Source organism: Rhinolophus hipposideros, assembly GCF_964194185.1.
Source record: "Rhinolophus hipposideros genome assembly, chromosome: 5".
In the NCBI taxonomy this organism is placed as follows: Eukaryota; Metazoa; Chordata; class Mammalia; order Chiroptera; family Rhinolophidae; genus Rhinolophus; species Rhinolophus hipposideros.
The window spans coordinates 69,477,437-69,499,443 of NC_138051.1; positions in this window are offsets into that span (position 1 = coordinate 69,477,437).

A 22,007-nucleotide genomic window follows, 5' to 3' on the forward strand; every position below is an offset into this window, starting at 1 on the left:
AAAACTACAAAACTCTGATGAAAGAAATCAAAGAAGTAAATAGAGAGACAGTCTATGTTCATGAACAGGGAGTCTTAATATTGTGAAGATGTCAGTTCTCCTCAACTTGATCTATAAATTCAATTCAATCCCAATCAAAATCCAAGCAACATATTTTTTGGATATTAACAAAGTTATTCTAAAGTTCATGTGGATAAAACAAAGACTCAGAATGGCCAATACATGTTGAAGGAAAGAAATAAGTTGGAGGACTGATACTACCCAACCTCAGGAGTTACTATCCAGCTACAATAATCAGGAGAGTGTGATATTGGTAAAAGAATAGACAAATAGATCAATAGAACAAAGCAGAGAGCCCAGAAGTAGACCACCATAGATATAGCCAACTGATATTTGACAATGGAGAAAAGGCAATACCATGGAGCAAAGATAGCCTTTTCAACAAATTGTGAATACCTGAACATCTATAGGCAAAAAAAAAAAAGAAAGAAAGAAAGAAAGAAAGAAAGAAAGAAAGAAAGAAAGAAAGAAAGAAAGAAAGAAAAAGAGAAAGAAAATCTAGACACAAACCTTACATCCTTCACAAAAACGAACTCAAAATAGACTACAGACTTAAATGTAAAACACAAAAGAATAAAACTCTTAGAAGATAACCAAGATGACTTTTGGTATGTTGGTGATTTTTTTAACTATAACACCAAAAGCATGGTCCACAAGAAAAAGAATTAATAAGCTGGACTGCACTAAAATTAAAAACTGCTCTGCAAAAGACTCTGTCAAAAAAATTAAACATCAACGCACGGACTGGAGAACATATTTACAATAGATAAATCTGATAAAAGACTCATTCAAAATATGCCAAGTTGTTTAAACTTGACTTAAGAAAACAGACAACCTAATTAAAAATGGGCCAAGACTTTACTAGACACATTCCCGAAGATGATGTAGAGATGGCAGATAAGCATATAAAAAGATGTTCCACATCATATGTCTTCAAGAAAATGCAAATTGAAACAATACTGAGGGACTGCTGCACATCTACTAGAAGGACCAAAACCTGAAGCACTGACAACACTAAATTCTGATAAAATGTGGGGAACAGGAGCTCTCATTCATTAATAGTGTGAATGCAAAATGGTACAGACACTTTGGAAGTCAGTTTGCCAGTTTCTTGTAAAACTAATCGTACACTTCCCATATGATCCATAGTCAAGTTTCTTAGTTTTTACCCAAAGGAGTTGAAAACTTCTGACCCTACATAAACCTGCATGTTTAGGATGTTTATATTAACTTTATTACCAATAAACTTCAATTCAAAGAAATTGCTAAAACTTGGAAGCAACCAAGATATCCTTTAGTAGGTGAAGGATAAATAAGCTGGTACATCCAGACAATGGAATATTAAATTTAGTGCTAAAAGGAAATGAGTTATCAAGTCTTGAAAAGATATGGAGGAGGCTTAAATGTATGTTACTAAGTGAAAGAGCCAATCAGAAAGGCTATGTACTATATGATTGCACCTATGTGGCATATAGAGACAGAGAAAGAGAGAGAGAGAGAGAGAGAGAGAGAGAGAGAGAGAGAGAGAGAGAGAGAGAGAGAGAGAGAGAGAGAGGTAAGTTTTCTTATAAGGCTACCAACCCTATGGGATTAGGACCCCAGCCTTGTGATCTCATTTAACCCTAAGTACTTTCGAAAAGTTCTATCTCTAATATAACCACACTGTGGTTAGTTCTTCAACATACAAATTTTGTGGGGACACAATTCAGTTCAAAACAGCCTACAAAGCTCTACTTAATCTTGCCTCTCTTTCTTTTTTTGTCCTCATCTTCTGTCACTTTCTCTTCCATTCACCACAATCCACTACTGGGCTTTTTTTCTGTTCCTTGAGCATCCCAGGGACATTCCTGCATCACAGTCTTCACATTTGTCTATGACTTGGCCTGAAATACTCTTTTCCCAGAACTTGCCATCATTCAGTGGTCAGCCCAATTGGCTTTCCTCGTACAGCATTTCCCTGACCACTTTAGTGAGTATTTTTCATTCTTTTTGAATTCTAAGCATATTTGCTTATTTTTCCTATCTTTTGAGGAATTTCTTATATTTTTAGACTTGATGATATTTGGATTCTATTTTCCCATGATTCTGAGTACCTAGGATGCCGAGACAGATCCACATACATTGGACTTTGAATTGCAAATTGGAGACACAAGGAAGATAATGCTATGAGGCAACCATTCTGTTGAAGGTGGTGGCCGCTATGTGTAATCTACAGAGGGAGCAATAACAGGCATTCGGGCAGCATTATCCAGATAAAAGCTATGACAGCTGTGCCCAGTGGATGTAGTGGGTCACTAGACTGATTGGGGACATTATTATTGGCTTGATAGCCCATAAGCCTGATATGGCCCATGCTGAGATTCTGAGAGCTATTTAATATCTATTAATAAGTTCCCATTTAGCTCAAAATAGAGTCAATTTCTATAGTTTGCAATTGAGAACCTGATTGATATATCAACTTTCCAAAATAGCCCCCTTCCATTTACTCTATTAAATAATTAATATTTTTGAACACTTGCCACATATTGGTCAAGGTGCTAAGCATTTAGTACGAACTATTTCAATTAATTTCTTTAAGATAGGTACAGAAGTATTTTTAACCACTCATTACCGTGTTTTCCTGAAAATAAGACCTAGCCGGACAATCAGCTCTAATGTATCTTTTGGAGCAAAAATTAATATCAGACCAGTCTTATGTTACTATAAGACTGGATCTAATATAATACAATAATAATATAATATAATGTAATATAATATGATATAACATAATACAATGTAACATAACACAATACAATACAATACAATACAATACAATACAATATAATATAATATAATATAATATAATATCAGGTCTTATATTAAATTTGCTCCAAAAGATGCATTAGAGCTGATTGTCCAGCTAGGTCTTATTTTTGGTGAAGCAGGGTAGATGACCTCTCCACTTATACATGATTAACATTTATGGGCTCATAGGGATTTGCACTGAGTAGGCATCCAATAGACATCGATGATTATTAAGAAATTGGATAGGGACTTTGTCTTAGTGTGCTCAGACTGCTATAACATTATCATGGACTGGGTGCTTAAATAATAGAAATTAATTTTCTCTGAAGACTGGAAGTCTGAGATCAGGGTGCCAGCATGGTTGGATTTTGATAAGAGTTCTTTTTCTGGCTTGCAGATGGCTGCCTTCTTATTGTATCCTCACATGGGGGGGGGGGGGAGAGAGAGAGAGAGAGAGAGAGAGAGAGAGAGAGAGAGAGAGAGAGAGAGAGAGAGAGAGAAGAGAAGAGAAGAGAAGAGAAGAGAAGAGAAGAGAAGAGAAGAGAAGAGAAGAGAAGAGAAGAGAAGAGAAGAGAAGAGAAGAGAAGAGAAGAGAAGAGAAGAGAAGAGAAGAGAAGAGAAGAGAAGAGAAGAGAAGAGAAGAGAAGAGAAGAGAAGAGAAGAGAAGAGAAAGCACTCTGGTGAATCTTGCTATAAGAGCACTAATCCTACAGGGCCCCACCCTCATGACTCAGGTACCTCCCAAAGGCTCCAGCTTCAGATAGCATCATATTAAGGGATAGTGCTTGAATGTATGAATTTCGAGGGGATACAAACATCCATTTCATAACAGACTTTGAATACATGGACATCTTTTGGCTTTTACCTGTGAGTGGAGCCAGTATCAAACTAACCAATGAGCTAGCTCAGACAGAAAATGGAACACAATCGACAAAGTCTTCTCTTTGGGGAGATAGTTTGGGAAAATGTGAGTACAATAATACACTTACCTTGGTTAAAAGCTGTGAAAGCTTGCATATTAGTGGAACTACAAAAAAAAAAAAATGACCTGTCTTATTTCTGTTACTCAAATTAATGAAGTAAGCTTTGTTCTAAAAGGAATACCTGCAGAAATAATGCTATTATCTTTCATACCTCTCCTTGTGAGTCTCTCTTTTTAGTTTGCTCACCAGATACTCTTTTAGAAGGATTTGCAGATATATTAATCAGAGTTTTGAAACTTCCTTGGGGATAATAAGAGGAAATGGACAATGAATTAAAACTCCATCCCTGTGCAATTCTTTCTATTCATCCTACTTGCCTCTCCTGTGGCTTCTGACCCTCTCTTCTACTTGAACACTTGATTAGATAATATCCTCTGACCTATGATCTGAATTCATTGTTTAGTCTGAATCCCATCCCTGGCTCCAGTCTAGGGAACTAGAGAAGAATAATGAATAGAAATTGGGATGTGTTAACACCCATGGTTCTGCATTAAAGAGGCAAGATTCTGGAGCTTTTTAACCGTCGCTTGCTCAGAAAGGGAGAATAGCAGTATCTCCTCACTGAGTGCCTTCTGGCAGCAACTCAGCCAAGTCACAGTGTAGTTCTTCCAGCTGCCCCAGGACAGTGGATCACAGTGTAAGGATGGCACAGGAATAGGTGCTTCAAAGACTTGAGTTGGAAAAAGTTCAAGCATTCACTGTTGTATATAATGATGAGGAGAACAGAGCTTACAGCAGACCTCATTTCCAATCCTGACTAAGCTCCTTACTAATTGGGAACAATTCCTTCACTGCCATAAAGCTCAGATTTTGTTTTTTCTTTTGTAGGCTCAGATTTTTGTCACTAAATGGGGGATAATTCCTTCCTTTAGGGATGTTGTGAAGATTAGTCGCAATAACACATGGTGGTACATACCACAAAGTAGGCACGCAAAACATATTCTTTCAGTGGATTAATGGACATATATAAAGTGCTTAGTATACTACCTTGTACTTATTTATGATCAATATATGGGAGCATTTGCAGGCCAGAGCTTGGGGAAAATCCCATCTCCTAGCCTCATCTCCATTGTCCACATCCTCAAATGTAGAAACAAATGTATTCATCTGCTTCATGAGATTCCAAGATACCTTCTGAACCCCTAAGTGTTATAAGAGGCAGCACACTTGAGCATGCTCCCTTTTCTTTATTCCATGTCACCAGAGTGGGAAGTGTGCCACTCTCTCCATGTGCCTCCTCTGTGTGTCAGGAAGAGCAAGGGCAGGTTGGTTCTTGAAGCAGGTCTGGGATCCTTATTTTCAGTTTGTTCCTTCTATGCACCTGGAATATGATAGGATTTGGATTTTGGCTGGAGAGTGAGAAGGAGACCTCTGGGGCCCTACACTAGGTCACCTGTTCACATCTCACTTTCCTTAGATCCTTAGGAACTAGTGTACCTGAAATATTGTGAGTTCCCTTTCTCTAGCCATAAGTTCAGTTATACTTACCTAAAAATTATTAGCTTGGACTGTATGTAACCGCTGATAATCAAACATTTTTGATCTACAGAAGCAGTGATTTCATAAAGTTTAATAAAAATAAACAAAAGCAAGTCACCTCAAGCAAACTCCTAAAGCATGATTCATATTTACTGAACAGATTTTCAGAAGACAGAGCTAGTTTTCACAGAAAAATATTTTCTAAAAACCCCTTTGAAATCTCCCTGAGTTCCAGTCCCTGTGTCTGGTCTCACATCTCTCACCCCTTTACCTACACCTTTTCCTTCTTTCTTTGCCTCTCTTTACCATCACTCATCTATCTCCCTCAATGCCGGTCTTTCAACCCCTGTCTCCCTCTCATCCTGGTATTAGGTTGTCATTTCTTAAGTGGAACAATTTGTTTTCTTAAGCTTCTCATTTCTCCTCTCCATCTCTCACCCCACTCAGCACAATAAAAGTCCAGTGATTATTAAAACAAAAGATTTTCATTCCCCACCAAAGAGGAGGGTGATAGGATTACAAACACTTATAATTTAATATATTTCCCTGACATATAAAAAAGTTTTCAGATGGAATTATAAGTGACATTCTAGTTGCAAGAAACATAGTTAGCTGGAGGTGGAACAACAAACCTTTATTATTTTCAAAATGTGAGAAGGATTTTGGCTTTTCAGCCTCCAACCAAGTCATCACTGCCTCTCTGTGGCAGTGTCAGATGCTTTGTGTCATGAAAGTTCATTAGCACAATGAGAGAAGATGGTAGTGAGGCTCCTGTAAAATGACAAAGAAACTATTATTTCTTTTTTGTGTTTAATACGTGTGAGCAATTAAAAATTTAACAATTTTAGTGCCAAAGAATGCATGTATACAATATACCCACCATATATATGCATATATATACACAACCGCATTCTTATCAGCTGAATTGTGTCTCCCCCTTTTCCCTCCAAATTTATGTTGCAGCCCTAACTGTCAATGTGACTGTATTTGGAGATGAGATGGTAATAAAGGTTAACTGAGGTCATAAGGCTGGGGCCTTAAGCTGATAGGACTGGCGTCCTTATAAATAGAGGAAGAGACGCCAGGAGTGTGAGCACACCGAGGAAAGATGATCTGCAAGCCAAGAAGAGAGCTCTTGCTGGAAACCAATCCAGATGGCATTTTAATCTTGGACTTCTAGCCTCCAGAATTGTGAGAAATTGAATTCTGTTGTTTAAGCCATCTGGTCAGTGGCATGTTGTTATGACAGCCCAGCTAATACACTCACAAACCCCCAAGTATCAATGGTGCCCATGCATATTTTATATTTGCAATGTATAGAAACAGGGAAGACTAGGGATCTCTCAATGAAAGCTCTCAGCACCATGGGGGAGTCATTGCACTTGTCTCATTTTAGGAACACACGATCAAAAACATAGTCCCTTAAGTAAGCTTTTACAGTACATACTCATGAACCTTGTGACTCATGAAATATTACCTCTGTGTGTATGTGTGAGGAGGGGGTTAGAACACTTCAGCTGGAACTTTTAATGTGAACTGTGTTGTAATCTGGAAGGTTGTCTGGACTTTAAAACTATCCTTGTACCTAGTGTACCCTACCCACTGGTTTTACTTGGAGTACCTATGACTCTTCTTCCATTCTCTGTTTGATAGAATCCTTACCAGTAGGTGACTTTGGCTCTGGGTCTCCTATTAGCTCTTACAGCTTTCCCTTTTAGTACCTGGCACCTGTGTTTAGCTTTGTCCCTTTCTACTAGCCTGGCTCCCTAGCCAGATCTGCATATTTGCACATTGTTCACCAGGCAAACCCCCGGATTCCACTCTGCTGTACCATTCTAGCTAGTGTGTATGTATAGTCACGTGATGTTTGGAGGCAAAACTTGGGGTCCAGTGAATTCTTGGAACATCAGAATCCAAAAATAGTAAAAGGATCCAGGGTCAGATATTTTTAAGAAGGACACCATCCATTTACTCTGTGGCCTAGGGTAAGAAAGGGGGTGTGTGTCTTAATTTACACTGAGGGTGTTCAAAGAAACATGTAGGACTTCCCAGGATGTCAGCTTCAAGTCCTGGAATTTGCCTACCATCTTTATAATGAGTCACTGTCCTTTTGGTCTTCCAAGGGGTATTTTTATTGCAAACACCAAATTAATTCAACCATCCTTTTCTAACCTTTTCTTTCCCTGCCCATTTTTTTGATTTGGTGGGATTTAACATCAGTAGAACTGGAGACTTAGAAAGCCATCTCCTCTTGATGACTTTTTGGGCGGTTTTTTTGGTCTGAGCACTGATTTACTCATTTGGCAAGAGGTAGTTGTCTTTTGAAGGTAATATTTGAACAAAACCTTTAAGGAAGGGAGGGAGTTAGCCACATGTGTATCTTGAGGAAGAGTCATTCTGAGCAGTGGAAACATAGCAGTGGAACTTAGTTCAAAGGCCCTGAGGCAAGAGTGTGTCTTGTGTACATAAGACCAGCAATAAGGTAACTGTAGCTGGGGTGAAGTGAGCAAGATGGGGAGTAGGAGGAAAAGAGATCACAGAAGTGAGGGGGTGGCAGAGAGGACAGTGAGCCAGATCACATATGGTTGTGTGTATAGACCATTGTAAGCACGTTAGCTTTTTACATATGACATTCATATATTGAACAGATTGACCCTTGTTATCAAGCAGCCTTCTCTAAGTCTTGCTCTCAATATGTGGTCCCTGGACTAGTGCCTTGGAATCTCTGGAGAGCTGTTTACGAATGCAGAATCTCAGGCCCCATGCTGGACGTACAAATCAGAACGTGAATTTTTACTAGATTCTCTGATGATTGACATGTACATTAACATTTGAGAAACTGTTGTATGAGTCTCTTTTGTCATTGCAGTAACACCAATCATATTTATACTAAAAATTTTGAAAAAGTGCCACTTTTGGAGGATATACTCCAGGGGACTATCATCTATTCCTACTATGGATACCCCAGAGTTATAGGGTGCAATTTGCACATCCATGAGGGAGATTTGTGCTCATTCTTCACTGATGTACTATTGTGGCTGGAAGGCATGTACCCAGCAGGGAAAATATTTTCTAGTCTTTTTTGTATCTGATTGTGATTCATTAACTAGTTATCACCAATGAAATGTGAGTGGAAGTGTGTTACTTTTGACCTAGGGATTTTAAGATGAGAATAGGGCTTCTCTACTTTTTTTCGCTGTCTATCAGAAATATGCAGAGATCTCCGAGACCACAGCAAGATGGAGAAGACTTGAGATGGAAGGTGCCTGGTTCCCTGAATCATCATGTGAGAAAAAGTTGCCACTGACACTGAGTGAGCAAGAAATAAATGTTTATTATGTTAAGTTACTAAAACCTCGTGGTTTGTTAGAGTGTCTAGCATTATCTTAACTCAAAGACTCTCTAACTTTAGGAGGGCTATCAGAATCAGCTGGAGGGCCTGATAAAACACTCACTGCTCAACTCCACCTTCAGGCCTTTGGATTCTGTAGGGCTGGGGTGAGCCTGGACATTTTCACTTCTAACAAGCTTCCTTGTAATGCTGATGTTGCTGGTTTGGGGACCACACTTGGAAAAACCACTGCCCTAACTAAAGAAATATCCATGGGAGAATGGGAAAGCTCCTGGCATTAATTTAGTCATGGCCATGACTAAATTAAACCAATTTAGTCCTTACAGGGACTATTTAGTGCCACTGTATTGGCTGATTTTACCTAATGTTGCCATATTCAGTACAAAAATGGATATAGAAAAAAGAATTAAAATTCATTAAACTTAACTTTGGAGGGGTGATTTAACTGACCCTGGTATCTCTGCTTTTCTAATTATTCCAACTTTCATTCTGCTCTTCCAGGCTCCTAAGAGCAGTTGATTTATGACTCTCATAGAACTCTCAGCCTAGGTGGTCTTGTTTGCATCAGTGGGAATGCTGCTGAGCTTTGGGTGGGCGACAGTGAGAAGACAGAGTATTACTCTCTACTCTGTCTCTCAGAGGAGGTGAGAAACACACAGAGAGCTTCTCCTGGCCCCAACTTTAACAAACCACCCAACTTTTGCTGTCACTATTGCCATAGTGTAAAGGCTTTTTACTGTCTCCATTGGAGTATTCTGGTCTAGGCTGAAATGAATTAACTTCTTCACTTAGAAAAACTTGCTTCAGTTTTGGAAGGAGTTGCTTTCCAAATTGGACTTAGTCCTTTTAAGATGCCTCAGATAAATTAAGCCTTGGAATTCTTCAGAGATATTTGTGATTTTGTAGCTCCTCTCATCCAACATGCTATTATTACATTACCATTCTGGATCCCTTCACTGACAACTCTACTTCTTAAAATAGAAATCAGCTATATTCCTGGACACTAGCCTCAAAGAGCAGAAACTGAAATTCTAGTTTCCAAATGGTCACTTATTTCTAACTACTATTTTCTGACTTTCTAAGTTCTATTGATTTGTTCTAGAAGACACGATATATGTTTCTTCTCTAAATGTCTTTCCTGCTCAGTACCTACACATACGAGTACCATTTTCATTTGCTTCTCTGTTGCTAATTGGTGTCTGCGTCCCCCTTTCTTACCTGGGTGTTGTGTATCTCTAAATCTCACTTCCAACCATAGTGATGTCAGGCAGGTTTGGAAAGGGCTTACTTTGACATTGGCAATGCCCTTAGAAAGCCTAGGGTATAACCTGACTGGGTTCCACCTTGGGGAATGCTAAAAAGTGTAAATCTGTTCCTTGTCTTTCCTTACTTTCATCCATTTCCCCTCCCTCCCCCTTCATTTTCTTCCTTTCTTCCTCAAACATTTATTTACCATTTATTCTATGCTAGGATCTGGTGATTCATCAGTAAACAAGGTGGACAAAATTATGGACTTTATTCTAGTGAAGAAACAATTAAAAATTGAGCAGAGAAACAAAGTTCAAAAAGAACTAATTGTTCTGAAGAAGGTGAAGCAGTGTACAGAGAGAGAGATGTACTGGAGTGGAGAGTTTAGTTGAGAGTTGGTTATAGAAGTCTTACTTGAAGATGTGGCATCTGAGCTGGCTCCTGGATGCTAAGTGAGCCCTGTGGGGGTCTGAAGGAATTGTGTTCCAGATAGAAGGAAGGGTAAGTGTGAAAGTTATAAGCTGGGAACCATTTTGATATACTTAGGGAACCATAAGGAGCCCAGTGTGGCTGGAGTCTAATCAATAAGCAAGTGTGGGGCATTGTCTGACGCAGTCAGATCCAGCAAAGGCCAGATCACATGGACTTTATACACCAGTGGTTTCCTTTAAATCATAATTTCAAAATCTTCTTAGCTGAAAGGACAGAATTATTTTTCACTAATTTTATTTATGCAACCTCCTTAATTAGCTTCCTAAATGGTGCTGTTTTTATTAATGGGTGCTTTGAGAGAAAAAGCCTGCTTTCAATTCTGGTACCAGCATTCTGAATGCTTCTGATCCCTTCTCCTCTCCATTTTAGCGCTCCGGTGGGAGGTTAAACCCAGTGGCAGCAGGTTAAATGGCATTGCATTGGACAGCCTCTCAAACTTATCTTTGTGGGGGTGATGGAGATTTCTGATTGAGAGAGGCTGACAGGGATATTCCAGGTATCACAAAATGAGTAAGAATTTGTTGAGGAAAATTTCTAGTTGTCAAATACAAAACATTTTTGATTTTTGTAGTTCTAGCAAATGTCTCCATTGGAAAGAAATTATTTCATATCCAAATTGACTCTAGAGTTAATTTGAAAATAAAATGTGGGTTTTCTAATGAAATAAGAGTCTATTGAAATAGTGTGGGATTTAGAAAGAGAAGACTTTCTTGCATTACTTCTTAGCAAGTTCTTTAGTTCCATAAGGATGGGCACCTTCATTCCTGTGTAGCTTGGGGCTTAACGGCCCATTCTGCAGGCAGAATGGGCACAGCTCTTGGTTCTTCCACTTTGCTGCTGTATACTCTGGGTAAAAAATCCCCCAAATATCTGGCCCTGTTTTCTTACCTATAAATGGTAAGACGTTAAAAGTGTATATAATTTAAATAATGCCGATAGCACAATATGTAGCTCACGGTAAATGTTACTTATTATTGCCATTAGTGGTGCTTATTTTGTGTCATGTACTATGGTAAGCATTTAATTTTAATTTTTACTTCTCTAATTAAAAGTTTACCAGAGTAATTCATTTACTTATCTTAAAAAGTCAAGATACAATAAGGCATACCACAACAACCAAAGTCCCTTGACCCATCTCACCTACTCCATTCCATTCCACTTTCAACTTTTTAAGTTGTTTCTTCTTTTTAATTTCCACATATGTAAATATTGTACTATTTTTTGATTTATACATTTTATACATTACCTATAGACTTTTGTTTTGGCATGTCTGCTTTTTCTTTTCTTTCCCCCAGCACTTCCTCTTCATCCGATATGGATATATCCCAACATAGTAACATCAATATTATTATTACATACAGATCATCACCTGCTCTCATAGTGTACTCTGATTACTTTTTTTTCTTTTTCCCCCCAACTTTTATTTTCCTGAAGCTGTGAAGTATCTTTCTTTTTTGTCTCTCTCTCTCTCTCTCTCTCTCTCTCTCTCTCTCTCTCTCTCTCTCTCATTTTGGTGTACTTAGTTTTCTATGTATATGACTATCATTAAGTTTTCACAAATTCCCTAATAGAATTTCAAGAGCCCATGGGAATATGTTTTCTATAAGATGAAACAAACCAGTTCATCTATCATGTTTTGTTTTTCCTTAGGGATATACTTCTGGGATTTTCTGTCCTCTTTAACTCTGGACTAATTGTTGCCTTGGCCTGCTGCGCATGTATCCTCTCAGGACTTCATTTATCTCTTTGTTTCTTGGATTCAGTGCCTTTCTCTTTGGTTTGATTAAGCACTTCCTGTTGTAAGTTCCTGAGAAAGCATAAATCCGATGCAGTTTTTGAGATGTTGATGATCTGAAAATGTCATTATTTTACTCTCATATATGATTAATCTCTTAGCAAGATAGAGGATATTCATTTGGAAACGATTATTTTCAGAATATTATTAAAAAACTTTATTACATTTTTCGTAACACACACACATTCTTACATTCACACACCCATGTGCATACTTTTACCTCAATGTATCAATGTGATGAAATGACACAAGCTTTTTGCCATGTAATCTTTTTGTTTGATCTACTTTTTAATTAAATAGCTAGCTCTTTCACCTACCAATTTTGAAGTGTTTTTGTTTGTTTGTTTATTTGTTTTTCCATTATCTTCTAACTCTAGTGTTAATCTGGTGGAGTCCTACTGACATTTTTATTTCACTTCTTTTGTATATAGTTTGTGATTTATGCTCTGAATCTTTTAGAATCTTCTTTTTTTAAATTTACTGGGATGACAATTGTTAGTAAAATTACATAGATTTCAGGTGTACAATTTTGTATTACATCATCCATAAATCCCATTGTGGTGTTCACCACCCAGAATCAGTTCTCCTTCCATCACCATATATTTGACCCTCATTACCTTCATCTCCCGCCCCCCACCCCCCTTATCCTCTGGTAACCAGTAAACTATTGTCTGTGTCTATGAGTTTTTGTTTCTCATTTGTTTGTCTTGTTCTTTTGTTGTTTTTGGTTTATATACCACATATTAGTGAAATCATATGGTTCTCTGCTTTTTCTGTCTGACTTATTTCCCTTAGCATTATACTCTCAAGGTCCATCCATGTTGTCACAAATGTTCCTATATCATCTTTGCTTATCGCCAAATAGTATTCCATTGTGTATATATACCACAACTTCTTTATCCATTCATCTATCAAAGGACATTTTGGTTGTTTCCATGTCTTGGCCACCGTAAACAAAGCTGTAATGAACATTGGAGCACATGTGTCTTTATGGATAAATGTTTTCAGTTTTTTTGGGTAGATACCCAGGAGAGGGATTGCTGGGTCATATGGTAATTCTATTGGTAATTTTTTGAGGAACCTCCACACTGCCTTCCATAGTGGCTGCACCAGTCTGCATTCCCAACAACAGTGTATGAGGGTTCCTTTTTCTCCACAGCCTCTCCAACACTTGTTACTATTTGTCTTGTTGATGATAGCCATTCTGACTGGGTTGAGGTAATATCTCATTGTGGTTTTTATTTGCATTTCTCTGATGATTAGTGATGTTAAGCATTTTTTCATATGTCTATTTGCCATTTGTATGTTCTCTTTGTAGAAATGTTTCTTCAGGTCCTCTGCCCATTTTTCAATTGGGTTTTTGTTGTTGTTGAGTTTCATGAGTTCCTTGTATATTTTGGATATTAGCCCCTTATTGGAGGCACTGTTTGCAAAAATCTTTTCCCATTCAGTTGGTTGCCTCTTTATTTTGTCGATAGTTTCTTTTGCTGTGCAGAAGCTTTTAAGTTTCATATAGTCCCATTCGTTTATTTTAGCTTTTACTTCCATTGCCTTTGGAGTCAAATTCATAAAATGCTCTTTGAACCCAAGGTCCATAAGTTTAGTACCTATGTTTTCTTCTATGCAGTTTATTGTGTCAGGTCTTATGCTTAAGTCTTTGATCCATTTTGAATTAATTTTGGTACATGGTGACAGATAGCAGTCCAGTTTCATTCGTTTGCATGTGGCTATCCAATTCTCCCAGCGCCATTTATTGAAGAGGCTATCTTTTCTCCATTGTATGTTTTTTGCTTTTTTGTCAAAAATCCTCTGTCCATATTATGTGGTTTTATTTCTGGGTTCTCAATTCTATTCCATTGGTCTATGTGTCTGTTTCTTTGCCAATACCATGCTGTTTTGATTATTGCAGCCCTGTAGTACAAGCTAAAGTCAGGGAGTATGATACCTCCAGTATTGTTCTTTTTTTTTAAAGATTGCTTTGGCTATTCGGGATCTTTTGTGGTTCCAAACAAATCTGATGATTTTTTGTTCTATTTCTTTAAAAAATGTCATTGGGATTTGATGGGGATTGCATTAAATCTGTATGTTGCTTTGGGTAATATGGCCATTTTAACTATAGAATCTTCTTTTTTACCCCTAGTTTTATGAAATTCAGTAACAATGGCTTGTTGTGGTTTTGTGTCAGTTCGTTGCCAAACACTTGGGCCCACTTATTCTGCAAAGTCATGTTCTTTAGTTCTAGACAATTGCCCTGTTACCTTTTCTTTGATAATTTCCTCCCATCTGTTTTTTGATATTTTTGTTTTGTTTTCTTCCTGGAACTCCTGGAACTATATAGATAGACATGAGGGGATTTAAAAATAATTTTTTTCTCTAACTTCCTATTTTTCCTATTTTGGGAGAAATCCTTAAATTTATCTTTCAATGCTTTCATTGAACTTTAGTATTTTCTTATTCTCAGTTCAATAAAAAACATTGTTTTTTTATTTGGAATTAATAGCTTTTCATGTCTCTGAAGTGAATATTTACAAAAAAAAATCTGTTTTCTTGATGTTTATGCATTATACAAGCTCCATTTTCATTTTTGTTTTCCTGTGTCTTCACCTGTAACATTGTATATCACAATATCTGTTGACATTAGTTCAACTTTTTTTATTTAAGAGTAATGTGCTCTAAATTTAAAAAGATTTTAACTGCCTGAAATTTATGAGGATGTGTAGAAACAGGAATTTTCTTAGACTAGTTTGGGAAAGATAAATTGGTACAAAATAACTAAGGGAAAATATCTTGCATATTAAGTTGAAAATATCATACCTTATAGCCCAGTTCTTCCACCTTTACGTATAAATGCAAGAGAGATGTTTGTACATGTGTATGATACATGCAAGAATGTACAAAGCATCAATGTTCATAATATGTAGAAAATGTAAACAAATGAGATGTTCATCAATAGTAGAATTGATAATTTGTTCTTACAATGGAACATAATACTGCATTGAAAAATCTGGACTACAGTTTTCAACAACATGGATACATTTCACAATACAATGTTGAAAAAAATATAATAGATATGTATTGACAGTAGAGTGGGATACATTATATTGTGGTACTGTCATCTAAGAACATTATACAGCAGTAAAAAAAGTAAACTCCAGGATTTCCAGTCAAGATGATGGAGTAGGTAAATGCTATGCTTGCATCCTCTTGTGACCACATCAAAATTATAACTAAAGAACAACCATCCATGAGAATTACCTGAAGTCTAGCTGAACCAAAGTGTTACAAATAAGAATATACAGAAGAAACCACCTCAAGATTGGTAGGAGGAGCAGAGACGTGGGATGGGCAGATGCCACACCTGTGTGTGACCATTAAAAATTGGGAGGGATATCTCAGTTATGGAGGTTCCCCCTGGAGGAGTGAGAGGTCCCAGCCCCACATCATGCTCCCCAAGCCAGGGTTTTAGTTCTGGGGAGAGAAGTCTCCATACCTTCTGGTTGTGAAAACCAGCAGAGATTCTGGCTGAGTGAGATGAGGGCAGCTGCAGTCCCAGGTACTCCTCTTAAAGGGCCCACACATGAATTTACTTGTTCATGGACTCACTCACCCTGAGCTCCAGCAAGGGGTCAGCAGCTTGAAAGGTACCAGGGGAATATGGGGAGGAACTGAGTTGTCTGACTGCAGGCTGAAGGCTGGAGGGATAGCTTTCTCGCAGAGGGAGGAGCTGGCGGAAGCCATTGTTTCTTTGTTGAGCCCTTCCCCCCGCCTGTATGCAGACACAGGCAGCCACCATATTTGAGTCTCCATCAACCTGGCTAACACCATACATTCCTCCAACCTGGTGATTCTGAGACCCTGACCCATCCAACTTTTGGGCTCACCCAAGCTAGTTCCAGTGACTTTTCCATACAAATGGCCTGCCTTGGTTTATGCTATAGACTTTCCTAAAATCTTTCAAAGGTTCACAAAACCCGAAGAAGCAGTATCTCGCTTTGACATATCCCATACCTCTGACTAAGCAGGCCTAAGCCTGGCTCTAGCAATAGCCTGCCTTGGTCCATGGCTTGGCCTCTTGAGCCACCCAAAAACACAGTGCGGGTAGCTGCCATCTGCAAATTGCTTTGTGGCTTATTCCAGGTGGCCGCAGGTAGGGCATAGGCCATTGCTGAACTTGGCCTGCAGTGGGTCCCCTCCCAGGAGGCACCAGGGCTGGCATGACCAGTGGCTAGTTTCAGACTGAGCCAGAGCTCACCTGGCCACATCCAAGGACAGCAAACACACAAAGGGGAAACTGAGCAAGCACCAGAGCCCTGGTACAGTGAATCCTGCTCTATCGGGTCAACCCCTGCATCACACTCCTCCATGTAGTCATGGCCAGTCCTTACAACAAATCAGCCTGAGTTTCAAACCCTTTCATTGACATGCAAGCAGCAACCAAGGTTCAACTACAACAGGAGGGCACACACAATACTCATGAGGGACACAACTGGAGCACCTGGCTCTAGTGACAAGGGAGATTGTGCCACTGGGTCCCACAGGATGCAACTACATTAGGCCACTCTAGTAAGACCAGAAGACATAGTAGCACTAATATAAAGAAACAAACACAGGGAGGCAGCCAAATTGGGAGACAAAGAAACATGTCCCAAATGAAAGAATAGAACAAAGCTCCAGAAAAAGAACTAAACAAATTGGAGACTAGCAATCTACCAGATGCAGAGTTTAAAACATTGGATATAAGGATGCTCGATGATCTCAGTGAGAATTTCAACAAAGAGACAGGAAACATGAAAAGCGGAGATAGAAAACACGAAAAAGAACCAGTCAGAAGTAAAGAACACACTAACTGAAATGAAAAATACATTAGAGGGAATCCACAGTAGATTAGATAAAGCAGAGGATCAAATGAGTGATTTAGAAGAACAGGTAGCAGAAAACATCCAATCAGAGCAGCAAGAAGAAAAAAGAATCCAAAAAGTGAGGACAGTTTAAGGAGCCTCTGGGACAACCTCAAATGTACCAACATTCACATTGTTGGGGTACCAGAAGGAGAAGAGCCCAAACCAGGAATTGAAAACCTATTTGAAGAAATAATGATGGAAAACTTCCCTAACCTGGCAAAGGTAATGGATGTTTAAGCCCAAGAAGTACAGAGTCCCAAACAAGATGAACCCAAAGAGGCCCACACCAAGACACATCATAATTAAAATGCCAAAAGTTAAAGACAAAGAGAGAATCTTAAAAATAGCAAGAAAAAAGCAGTTAGTAAAAAGCCCCTGTAATGGGGCTCCCCTAAGACTGTCAGCTGATTTCTTAACAGGCATGAAATATTGAAAGTAATGAAAAGATAGGCTCTACAACCAAGATTACTCTATCCAGCAAAACTATCAATTAAAAATGAAGAACAGATAAAGAGCTTCCCAGACCAAAAAAAAAGCTAAAGGAGTTCATCACCACCAATCCAGTATTACAAGGAATCTTAGAGGGACTTCTTTAAGATGAAAAAAGGAAAGATAAAAGATATGAATACCATGTTTCATTGAAAATAAGACCTAGCTGGACAATCAGCTCTAATGCGTCTTTTGAAGCAAAAATTAATATTATGTTATATTATATTACTTATATTATAGTAAAATATGACCAGGTCTTATATTAATTTTTGCTCCAAAAGATGCATTAGAGCTGATTGTCCAGCTAGGTCTTCTTTTGGGGGAAACATAGTAATAAAATGGCAATACCTACATATCTACTTTAAATGTGTGAGTAAATGGATTAAATGCTCCAATCAAAAGACATAGGGTGTCTGAATGGATAAGAAAACAAGACCCATACGTATAATGCCTACAAGAGACTCACTTCATAGCAAAAGACACACACAGACTGAAAGTGAAGGGATGGAAAAGATATTTCATAAAAATGAAAATAACAACAACAAAAAGCTGGGGTAATAATATTTATATCAGACAGAATAGACTTTAAAACAAAGGTTATCACAAGAGATAAAGAAGGACCTAGTAATCGCACTTCTGGGTATTTATCCAAAAGAAACCAAAAATGCTACATTGAGGTGACATATGCATCGATATGTTCATTGCAGCATTATTTACAAGAGCCAAGATATGAAGGCAACCTGGGTGTTACTGAATGGATGAATGGATAAGAAGAAGTGATACATATATACAATGGAATATTACTCAGCCATAAATAAAGAATGAAATCTTGTCATCTGCAACAACATGGATGGACTTAGAGGGTATTGTGCTGAGTGTACTAAGTCAGACAGAGAAAGACAAATGTCCCATGATTTCACTTATAAGTGGAATCTAAAGAACAAAATAAACAAACTAATGAAACAGAAACAAACTCATAGATACAGAGAACATTTTGATTGTTGCCAACTGATAGGGGGTGTAGGGGTGGGGGCAAAGGAGAAGGGATTAAGTACAAATTTGTTGTTACTCAGAAGTCATGGGGTTGTAGAGTATAGCGTAGTAATATAGTCAATAATATTGTAATAGCTATGTGTGGTGTAAGATGGGTACTAGATTTATCAAGGTGATAGATGAGAGGGGAATGGGGGCAGGATGAAAAAGGTAAAGCAATTAAAAATACAAATTGATAGTTACAAGGTAGACATGGGATGTAAAGTAAAGCATAGGTAATGTAGTAAAAAATGGTAATAACTATGTGTAATCCAAGGTGGGTACTAGGCTAGTCAGGGGGATCACTTCTTAAATTATACAAATGTCTAACCACTATGCTGTACACCTAAAATTAATATAAAATAATATTGAAAGTCAACTGTAATTGAAAAATTTTAAGGGGGGGAAGGTGAAGGGGAATAAGAGGTTCAAATTTCCAGGTATAAAACTAATAATTTGGGGGGATGTAATGTACAGCATGGGGAATATAGTCAATAACATTGTGATAGCATACAGTGTCATATGGCTGGTGGACTTATAATGGTGATCACTTCTATAGGTATATAAATATAATGTACACCTGAAACTAATATAATATTGTATGTTAGATGTATTTTAATAAAAATGTTTTAAAAAGTGAACACCAGATATTTCTAAATTCATAGGTCAATTTCTCAAACATAATTTTGGGACAAAGAAGTCAGACAGAAAAGAATATATATGTTACATACATTTATTTATGTAAAGTTCCAAAACAGGCAAAAGTACACTATAGTGTTAGAATACTGAATTGTAGTTACCTTTGAAAGGAAAAGGAAAGTGTTGTACTTGGAAAGGTGATAAAGGAATTGGGTGCCAGTTTTCTGGAAGTATTTTATTTTTTTACTTGTCTGGTGGCTATGTAAGTGTTCACTATGTAATATTTCACTGACTGTTTTATTTATGTTTTAGATACTGTTCGATATGTGTGTTATATTTTACAATAAAATATTTTTTTAAAAAGAATGAGGAACAAAAATTAGAGTTGAAAATCTATCTCCATAGTTGAAAGTGGACAACTGGTAGCCTTCACTGAAGATCTAATGGGCAGGGATCTAGAGTTCCCTGAGGGGATCCTAAATGTCAATGTCAATATTTATTACACCCATCTACCCCCACAAGCGATTCTATTATTCCACAGAACAGTCTACCAATTACTTGCCTGAGGCAGCATATACCTGGCTGCCAGCATTCCTAAAGTGGAATGTAGAAAAGAGTTGGGGATCTCAGTATGCCAATTTTAACGTAATCTGCCTATTTTCAGTTGGGTACTTTCCTCTACCCCAGTCTCTCCTGTGTTTGAAATGTACATGGTTCAGTTTCTCCAGCAAATAAATACTGTTTATGGACGGACCAGAGAATGCCTGGTTATATAACTACTTCTAATACCCATTTTCAAACAAACATCTTGTTTTCACTCTGTGCTTCTCTTTCCTTGTTGGGAGAATGAGTTACCACTATTTCCCAAGCTTTTCTGGTGTGTTATGTTATGAAATGCCTCGTTTCTTGGTTGCATGCGCCCTTACCCCTGCCATGTGCACTTGGCTTTCAGATTTTTTAGATCTTCCATTCTTCTGTCCATAAGTTATCGTCCAAGATCTTTTGACTTTTGTTTCCAATTTCTTTTTCTTTTTTGTCTTTGTGGGTTGAATTTATAGTTGAATTGTATCTACCCAAATTTTGTATGTGGAAGTCCCAACCTAATACCTCAGAATATGACTTTATTTGGAGATAGTGTCTTTACAGAAGTATTCAAGTTAAAATGAGGTCATTAAGGTGGGCCCTAATCCAATATGATTAGTATTCTCATAAAAAGGAGAAATTTGGACACAGAGACCTGCATAGAGGAAATACAATGTGAAGGGACCTGGGGAAAAGACAGCCATCTACGAGTTAAGAAGAACAGATCCTTTGCTCAAAGTCCTCAGAAGGAATTATCCTGTTGACACACTGACTTTGGAGTTATATTCTCCAGAACTGTAAGACAATACATTTCTGCTGTTTGAGCTCCCCCTGCCCAGTCTATGGTACTTTGTGATGGCAACCCTAGCAAACTAATACAATGACTTAAATTATCACCCATCAGTAGAGTAGCATTTTAGGAAGGAACAGAGAAAAAACTATATTTAACAGGAAGTCCTGTGAGGCATTTTACATGTATTTTACTTAATGTAGGTGCCACTCTATAAATGAAAAAGTTTCTATAAATGATAGAGAATCTGAATTCAGGTGCTCGATTCAAACCTCAGGCTCTCAGTTACTGTATTAAAACTCTCTGAGCTTCTGTTTTCTCATCTTTAGAGAGGGGTAACATAGATCTTGTTGATAAATTTTAAAAGGACAAAAGTGTCAGTGAAAGTGCTTTGTTGTCAGCTAAATCTGTTATAATTATACTTGTTATTATTTAATATAGGTGAAGGAATATTTAATATAGGTGAAGGTATATTTAATATAGAGAAGGAAGATGGGCTGATATTTGTTGAGTTCTTTCTGTATGCTTTACTTACACAGTCCAATTTTGATGCTATTGAGGATTGTATAATCATTATCATCAGAAAATTGAATAATTTGTCTTAGATTGTAACGTCAAAACATGGGGGGAGATGGGGTTTGAATGAAAATTTGGATGCCACCTTCATCACACTCTTTCTGTTAATGTCCTGCAAGGAGAGAACCAAGTCACCTGGACAGAAAGTGAACCAGATCTAGAGATACTCCAGAGACCAGGCTGCTCCATTGTCTTACAGTATAATGCCTTCAAGACTCCTCTGTTGGTTTGTGATGATTTCACTGATCTTATGGGATTCAGACCTAGATATTTTGATACTCATTGTGGGCTCCATGGATTCATAGCTTCAGCATGACCTGGAAGCAAAGTTTCTGACCTCTTCCCAGACTTCCTGAATCAGAATCTGCATCTTAATAAGATTCTCAGGTGATTTGTATGCACAATAAAGCTTGAGAGACACTTAGAGTAACATTAGGAGGCTAGAGAGCTGAATTAATATCAACTGAACCCTGTCCTGCAGGAGACTGACCTCTTTCCTTTTTGTTCATTGTCAGTTCTCAATGGTTTCCTGTTTTCAGATCTGTCCCTGATGTTTCGCATTCATTATCCTTCTCTCTCTTACCCAGTTCCCTCAGCGAAATCCTCCTATCTGTTCATGGCTTTTCTTGAAAAAGTCCTTTTATGAGTACCCTCTGGACTGCAGGCCTTCTTACTCACCCAGGCTCACTCTCTCTCTCTTTGTTTCATATTCTGTTTTCTCAGAAAGTTGCTAACTATCATGAATAATTTAAGATCTCCTTTATAGTTCACCACTTACCATGTGTATGAAAGTTCCTATTTCCTC